We start from the raw sequence: 8,551 nt of genomic DNA, 5'->3' as shown, positions 1-8,551 counted from the left end.
GGATGAAAAGAACGACGTTTTAAATCTGGAAATGACACCATTGCTGGATGAATTTAGGGCTTTTGCTAAAATCCCTTAGGATAGTCCTGGGTTACTAGTAATAGAAAATTGCATGCCTCGTAGTTTCCTTAAGATGTTTTGAATCAAGAATAACCACGAACTTGAATGCTTGAAGCAGTTACAGATCTCTTTTGATTTCTTGTATGAAGAAATTGGGAATGGTAAAGCATACATGATGTTTCATGACGAATTTTCCAACACATATATGGGCTGGATACACAAAAGGGTTTTCGCTTCCATTATGTGTTTTCTAAGGCTGTTAATCTTCCAAAGGCATGAAGGAAATATTCAGTCCCGATTGGCCATGGTAACCAGGATTGCAATTGAAAGGATACTCTATCAAATTATTGTCCTTTAAAAAGTAAAAATAATAATTAATACAACATTATTGCAGTCATTATTATTTTTAAATAAATACTACAAGCCACACTTTCAATTAATAATTATCTTTCAAATTTATGACACAATCTATTAATTACATGGAAGCCAGTAGAATTTATTTCAAAATACGGATCAAATCCTGTCAAATCCAATGTCCCGTCAATGTCCTATGTGACAACACATATAATGATGACATAACAAATGATGGTGGCTTGACATCATGATGTGATAAGTCATGTCGATGTGACTTGACACTCTTTTATCCAATGGGTAAACCTTCTACCCAATGCGTAAAAATTATTATTTTGTCTTCTCCTAAAACTTAATAGGTAAGCTAAATAAGTGTAGTATGAGTATAACTGATCTCATGTACTCTATAAGTGTCGAGTCTAACCTCGACGAAATGGTGACGAGACTATGACAAAACACATACTAAAAACTTGTACGAGTAATAAGCATAAAATCAATAACGAAATAGATAAACGAATAACTACATAATAATCAAAAAAAAGAAATAAGTAACAAAGGTCCCCAGAATATCATCACTTCTTAGTCTCACAACACAGTACGATAACGAAAACCAACAGCCATGAATAACCACAATATAACTTCTCTCATTGCGGTGCGCAACCCAATTCACATATATAATACTAATATTGTTTGCGTGCAACTAGATCCATATATATATATATATATATATATATATATATATATATATATATATATATGCGTGTGTGTGTGTATAACATAAAAGAGAACTAAAATGCATAAATTTTCTAAGGCAATTCAATATAACATAGTCAAGTAAAATAGAAAGCAAGTAAGGCAAATAAATAAGTGAGCATGGCTTCGAATTTTATGGATAGATTCAGATTCGATACAGAAAATGCTCCAGATGTGTTTTATATCTAGAATCTCAAAAATAAACCCACGAAAATATTCCGTGAATATGTTACTCGACGGAGTTATGAGGCCGCAAAAGTAAGGCCACCACTAGAAGAAGAACAGATGAACAAGTTCTTTGTACGTGCTCTGAATTCTCAATATGATGAAACGTTAATTGTCATTCAAAGTCATAAATTTTTTGATATCATCAAGTTAGGAGAGAGAAGCTAAGAGGGCATAAAAAGTGGTATGGTCATTAATTTTGAGGCTTTGCAAGCTACTAACTGTTACACCCCATGTTTTCGTACGCGAGAATACATTGTAAGTCAATTGACGTAAGCTCAGAAATGAGATCATCTTTGAAAGTACATAAAGTAAGTTAATCATGTTACCTTTGAGGTTACAAATATTTAAGATCATGAATAACAAGTACCAAGAGGGTTGGAAGGCTTAGAAGTTAAACGAATTGAAGAAAATAAGTTTCGCCGAAAGTTGACAAATTGGAAATGTTATAACATGTACTTTTGGGATGAGAATAGGGTGGTTAAAATGATTGGAGGTTATGTTATGAGTTAGTTTAGTCGTATGATAGTCATGTATTACTGATGGTAGGCTATAATCTCATGTTTTAGTTGATTATTACATTCCAATTTACTGCACTTTAGTTGAATTTGAGCTGTAATCGCTAGTATTTTGCATTAATTGTGTTTTATGCCTTGTAGGAGTAATTTCGAGCTATGTAGATGTTATGGAATGAATTCAAGTGATTTGGAGATTTTAAATATGAGTAAAAGCCCAAATAATTAAGCCGAGATCGTGTTCGGGGATCAACGGATGATAGTTAAGAACGAAGAATCGAGCGAGCATATTGTGTAGTGTCTAGTAAAATGCACATAACATTTTGCTCGGAACTCCGTTTGGGCTTCACAGTATATTGTTGGAAAGCTAATTCAAAGAGCTACAAATTTTATGTTTTACTTGTTTTCAAATTCCTAACAGAATAGGGTGAAAAGTATGCAGCCACACACTAGCCGCGCATATGGGGCATAACAGTGTGAAAAGTGCGCGGCCAAGTGCGCGGGCACACTTCCAGGTGTGCGGCCACACACGTCCAACTCCGAAAAAGTGTCCTTTTTCGCAAAGAAAGGGTATTTTTGTCCGGTATTGATTTTGTTGGGGAGGGGGCTAAAACACCCCAAAACACCATTTTTGGGAGACTTTTGGCATACCTTAGACCTAGGGAAGCTTAGGAGAAGAAGGAGAAGCAACAGCACAAGGATTTCATCCTTCCTTCCTCACTCAAATCTGGGTTTGGATTGTATTTATGTTTTTCTCTATTTTTATTTTATTTGTGAAGAACTCCTCTATGTCTATGGAGTAGAACCATTTGGGTTTTGATGAATTTGGTGTATTGATGGTTGTTTGTAGATTATAACTCTATGTTTATGTATTTGAATTATTTTTTGGAAGATTTAATTGTTGCATCTATGTTCACTTGTTCTTATAATCGAAAGAGGCATAACTTATGATATATTTGCACTATGTTGTTGGTTGAGTTCATATATTCTTCTAAGTAATCGAAAGAGGCTAGTTGAATCCTTGATTAAACCTAGTTAGGAGTATAATCGAAAGAGGTTCTCCTAAAGACCAATCCATTATGAATTCTTGCATATCTTTACCGAGCTTAAATTGGTTCATATTGTGATGTTGAAACTTAATCGAGAGAGGAGTTTCTACTAAACATTTGTACTAATAATTAAGTGAATTCGAGAGACTCACTTGAACATTAAAAGTGAATTATCTAGAGTTAGATCCTGAACAATTATCTTGCAACTATCCTATCAACCTATATTTTCTCCCATTGATAACTTCCTTGCTTACCTTTGTTGCGATAGTCATTAGTCAATAGCTTTAGATTCTTAGTTAATTTTAGTTATTAATAATATAAATCTCAATTGTTGATTCTCCTGGATAGCAATCAAGCTAGAAACTACGAAAATAATGTTTAACTCCAATCCCTGTGGATACGATATTATACTATACTATCTTTGACTAGCGAGCATAATTTAAGTGTGTGTTTTGTGCTCGTTAAATTTTTGGGCACATCAAGCGAGTTGTGGAACAAATGTTGGCGAAGGTCATCACAAGTTACATTCAAAAATATATTGAAACTTAGGTAAACTGTAGCTGCAATTGTATCCCAATATATTTGGAATTACGGGATGATACACCTATAAAATGGAAGATCTATGAGTCTAGTTTCTAACGCATTAAACCGTTCAACGATACAACATCAGAATAGAGAGATATTCGTATTTTTGCGTGACCGGGCAAGCGGCTCCCAATGGGACCCACTTAGGCGGTTGGTAATTTTCCAACTTTTAAAGATTGGAGCAAGGCTCATTTGGGTTCATTGTTTCGACCCATTCAGGCCCTATACTTTCCCAAAACACTCTCAAAGCAGTCTCCATGATTCTAGAGTAAAACCAAAGAGAAAAATATGAATCCAACGCTAGAAATCCCTTTGTGCTTGCTAGATCGTAGTCCTTCATCTTGTGGTTGTTTTGGGGGATTCTTCAAGTGAAGTAAACTCAGATTTAGTGTTGTTCTAGTTGATTAACAAAATAATCAGTCTCTCCTTCATATATATTAGAGTTTCAAGGCAAAATACAAGTGTTTACATACCAACTTAAAGATTATCTATGTGCTAATTAAGTTGATTGATGAAGATAACATGAAAAATAAGAAGTTGACGATAAAGGTTAAGGTGCTAGGCGTGTGGACTATTTTTGAAGATTATTCTTATGATGTTTTGGGCTGAAAATGATATGGTAAGCAAAGTAGGATATTAGATGTTTTAGTCAGATTCATGGAAGAGGAATTAAATTCAAACTATCATTTGTTAATCGTAAATCGAACTTGCCACTCGAAATGGTTGTTGAAGTAATTAGAGAGCTTATTGTGACTTATATTATTGTTTTTTGGGTGAATTTTATCAACTTATGGGATGTAGTAAAAATAGGGGAGGTGCTGTCTTTTTTCTTGTAGAATATTGGTTTTGAAATATTAGAGTTACAACTCTTATATGATGATGACGAAGTCGGTTACTCATTGTAGACGTAAAAAGATCATATTGAGCTTGGTTGACGATTGGAGAGAAGATTGCAAAGGTATGTTAAGGCTAAGTCTTTCCTTCATTTTGGCATGATCATGTAACTGCATGCGTTTGATAACAAGACATAAAGAGAAGTTCATATTCGTGAATTTATGTACATTATCCTAGTCTCATAAGTTACAGAATTCTCCCTTATCGGGGATTTATATTCAGTTAAGTATTGTTTCCTTCCAGCCAAGAGAGCAGAGGGTCGATATATATAGTATTACAGTATTTTCACCACCATCGAGCTATAATTGGTCGGTAGACCTCTATTGGGCAGTATTACAGTATTTTCACCACCATCGAGCTATAATCAATGGGTAGGCCCCTATTGGGCAACCTCTGATCAGATAGAAAGTTATATACCGAGCCTACGATGGCCAAGTGCCTATGAGCAAGCCCATAATGGCTGAGATACAGAGCCTAGTATGGCTGAGCGCCTATGAGCGAGCCTACTACGACAGATCAGTTATACATACTGAGCCTTATAGGGCCAGGCAACTATTTTATTTACTATATTCAGAGAGTTGAGTCAGTATCAGTAGGTAAGCATATCTTCAGATTATATTTTACTCTCAGTTACTTTAAGTTATTATATTATCGGTTCAGTCTCAGCTTTCAGTTATTCTATTTCCTTATATACTCGGTATATTATTTCGTACTGACATCCTTTTTGCCAAGGACGTTGTATTTCATGACTGCAGGTCTTGATAGGTTGTGGGATAGACCTTCCCAATAGACATAGTCAAACATCAGCTTGGTTGGTAAGCTACACTTCCTCGGAGTTACCAGGTCTAGACTTTAGAGTACATTTTATAAATACAGGTTTGATGGATAGGTCGAGGCCATATACCGACCATGATACAGTTCAGTTATCTCTAAAGGCTTGTAGACGAGTCATGTTCATTTTGTATATCTGTAATGTGGCCTTGCCAACCCTATGTAGATGTTTATTTTAGTATTGCTGGTTCTAGATGTTATATTCAGATGATTCAGAATATGGCCACATCGACCTTGACTGGTATTGTGAGCTTGCAGGTAGGCCTTGTCGGCCTAAGTTAAGGGTTACCCATCCAGAGTTCACAGTTACAGAGTGGTACACTCGGGCCGAGTATGGCACCGTGTGCCAGCCATGCCTCCCCAGGTTTGGGGCGTGACAAACTTGGTATCAGAGCAGTTCTTATTCTAGGGAGTCTACAAGTCGTATCTAGTAGAGCCTTGGTTATAGATGTGTTATGCACCACATTATATAAACAGGAAGATACAAGGCATTTAGGAGTCTATTATCCTTCTTTCAAATCCAAATCATGTTATGTTCGATCCAGGACTTATGTTTGCTAATAATATAAAAATATTTGCAATTAGAAAAATTAAAGCTAGCGAGAGGGCTAATACAATATCATGTAAGGGCACTAGTAGAGAAAGAATTCTTGATAACGTGGCCCAGATTGAGGCCCTATCAGATCATGCATACCATATATGCAAATTTCCAGCTACGACAAGAATATCAAACACACCCCGTGAATAGCAGGCCATGGAAGTATCAGAAAGTAAAAGTATAAGTTTCACCATGTAATAGAAACAAGGTGAAAGAGGGTACGAGGTACCTAGTTAGTGAAGATTATCAGTATTTACAATTCAAATAGAGAAATACAAGTATTCTGAGTTTACTTTCAACAGTAACAGAGGTATGTACAATTGGCCACACCAATCTCAGTTATGCCCTATAGGAGCTAATATATATAGTTTAATAGAAGGATGGGATATCAGAATCCAGTTAGGGTTAGAGTAACCCAAAATAGTGGATGGATTTTTAGCATTAGCTGACATTTCCGAAGGATATTGTAAATGTGATAATAGTTCCTATTGTGAGACACCTAGGTGTGCACTCTAAAATTGTATAGTCAGGTATGAATACTAGAATGTTCAGATTGGCACTGAAATTTTAAAAGGGATAAATATTTACCTTAGTATAACTCTCGTCCCTAATAAAGAGAGAATGCCATGTGACCCGAAGAGCCAGTGAGATAGAGCAAGGGGAGCTAAAGCGAAAGATTATTTTGTTGAAGTTTTCAGAATAAGGTAACAGACAAAAATATTAGCAGGAGAATAAGAAGAGAATAAATGAAGCATTATGAGTAAGATATAATAAATGAGTGATAACGGTAAATCAAAATATGACAGGATGACAGAGTATACAGTCAAGCGAAGGAAAAGACAAAAAACGACAGGCCTTGAGACTATAAAAGAGTATAAGCCATAAAGTCATATCTTTATTTCGAGAAATGAGTTGGTGACTCCAACATGATTACCAGAAGGCTAAGTTAGACCCCCTCCACCCGTTGTAATAGAAATCAATATGGTCTAGTGAACAAGATAAACGAAACAGGATCTAGGGATCGAAAGATTTGATAATAGTCGATATCGTGAGAATTTTAGAGATCGCATTCCGACAATAATAGAATGGACAACAGAAGAATAGCCTTTAAAGGTCTTTTAAGAAGATGCTTCCTTAAAGAAAGTACTGTGAGAAAAGTTGTGTTTAAGGGACTAAGTGTGCTAGTTACATTAGGTGTCACCCTCGTGCATAAGAAATTCAGTTGTCCTTGGTACATAAGGGTTACCGCACGGCGAGTAAGAGTTAGTGAAGATATGGAAAGACGCCAAAGAGAAAAGAGATAAAACATCTGCATGTAAAACCTCAGAGCATTTAAATTCTAGTACTCCCCTAAAGGAGGGAAGATGGGGTGATATGGTATTAAGTCGGAGCTAAGTGGTTCAAGTAACTATGGTAAAGGAAGAATGCGATGAAAATGCAAAAGGGATGAGATTGCACTTATTCAAATCCTTCAGATATGTTACAACTCCAGAATATTATGTAAACACGACGCCGGAGAGAGATAGTAAGGGTTCCCATCCGGGATTTTATTGATAAATAAGTGTGAATGGACACATGATACATAAGGAGTCAGTACGAGTGGTAAGTTAAGACAAAGGACATAACTTAATAGAGATTACGCGGAAAATAGATGTGAGAATGGACCAATGAGTAGTTAGTAGCTGATATAGGAAAAGCCTAGTTATGGCTAGACAAGAGGACACAGACAAATCAGAAGATCGTGCAAGATAAATGTAGTGAACCCCAACATAGTGAATTCAGCCTCGCAGATATGACATCATAATCCTTGAGAAATATCTCGATAGGAGTTGGGGTAGTTAAAGATACCAAATAAGTGTTACGGAAATAAAAGAGAATGCCAATGGGGAGACAGTCGAAAATTTCGATTCAGAAGAAACCCTACAAGCTAAGGGGAGCAGAGGTAAGTAACTAAGGACAATTATAGGTGAGTAAGAACATCAAAAAATTTGTCAAGTATACGATGTAATAAGCTCGCAGCTTTACAAGAGTCAGAGGGTCTCCCCTTAGTACTACAACGAAAGACTATCTAAGAAAATAAGGAAGAAGGCTTCAACCTAAGCATAGTAAACTGAAGAAGAAATTACCTTGTAACACTAGTCTCACTAAAACATTGTATGCACTACGTAAGAAAGTGGCACCTATCGTGACTAATGAACGAGAAGTAAAGATCATAACTAATATTCGATGATTATATGGGTTGCATGAAATTCCAATATGTGTGGGCACTAAGATAAGCCAAGTATTTATACAACAAAAGGCGGAACGACCAGGAAAAGTAATTTCTTACATTTAAAGACAACTAAGAAGGCACGAAAGGAAATCTATGGTGCTAGCAAGTTAAAGGAAGATTGCGCATAGTATAAATATATATGTGTAGGTCGCAAGCTAAAGTATGGTAGAGTGATAAGGTTTTAGGTAGATAGGAGTAAGGATAAGGAAATGTGAGTAAGAAGATTACAAGAATAGGTAAAGCCTCGGAATTAAGCCCATCAAACAAGAGAGCTGATGGTTTCGTAAGTTATAGAAAGCTCAGTATAGCCTGAACGAACTTGGAGGAGTCTATGACTAGGAGCATTTAGAAGAGATGAAATGCTTCCTTGGTAGTAGAATAAGGGTGTAGTTGTGATAGATAAGAGGATGACGTTTAG

Source organism: Nicotiana tabacum, chromosome 9 (assembly GCF_000715075.1).
Source record: "Nicotiana tabacum cultivar K326 chromosome 9, ASM71507v2, whole genome shotgun sequence".
Taxonomy (NCBI): Eukaryota; Viridiplantae; Streptophyta; class Magnoliopsida; order Solanales; family Solanaceae; genus Nicotiana; species Nicotiana tabacum.
This window is presented reverse-complemented; position numbering follows the sequence as displayed.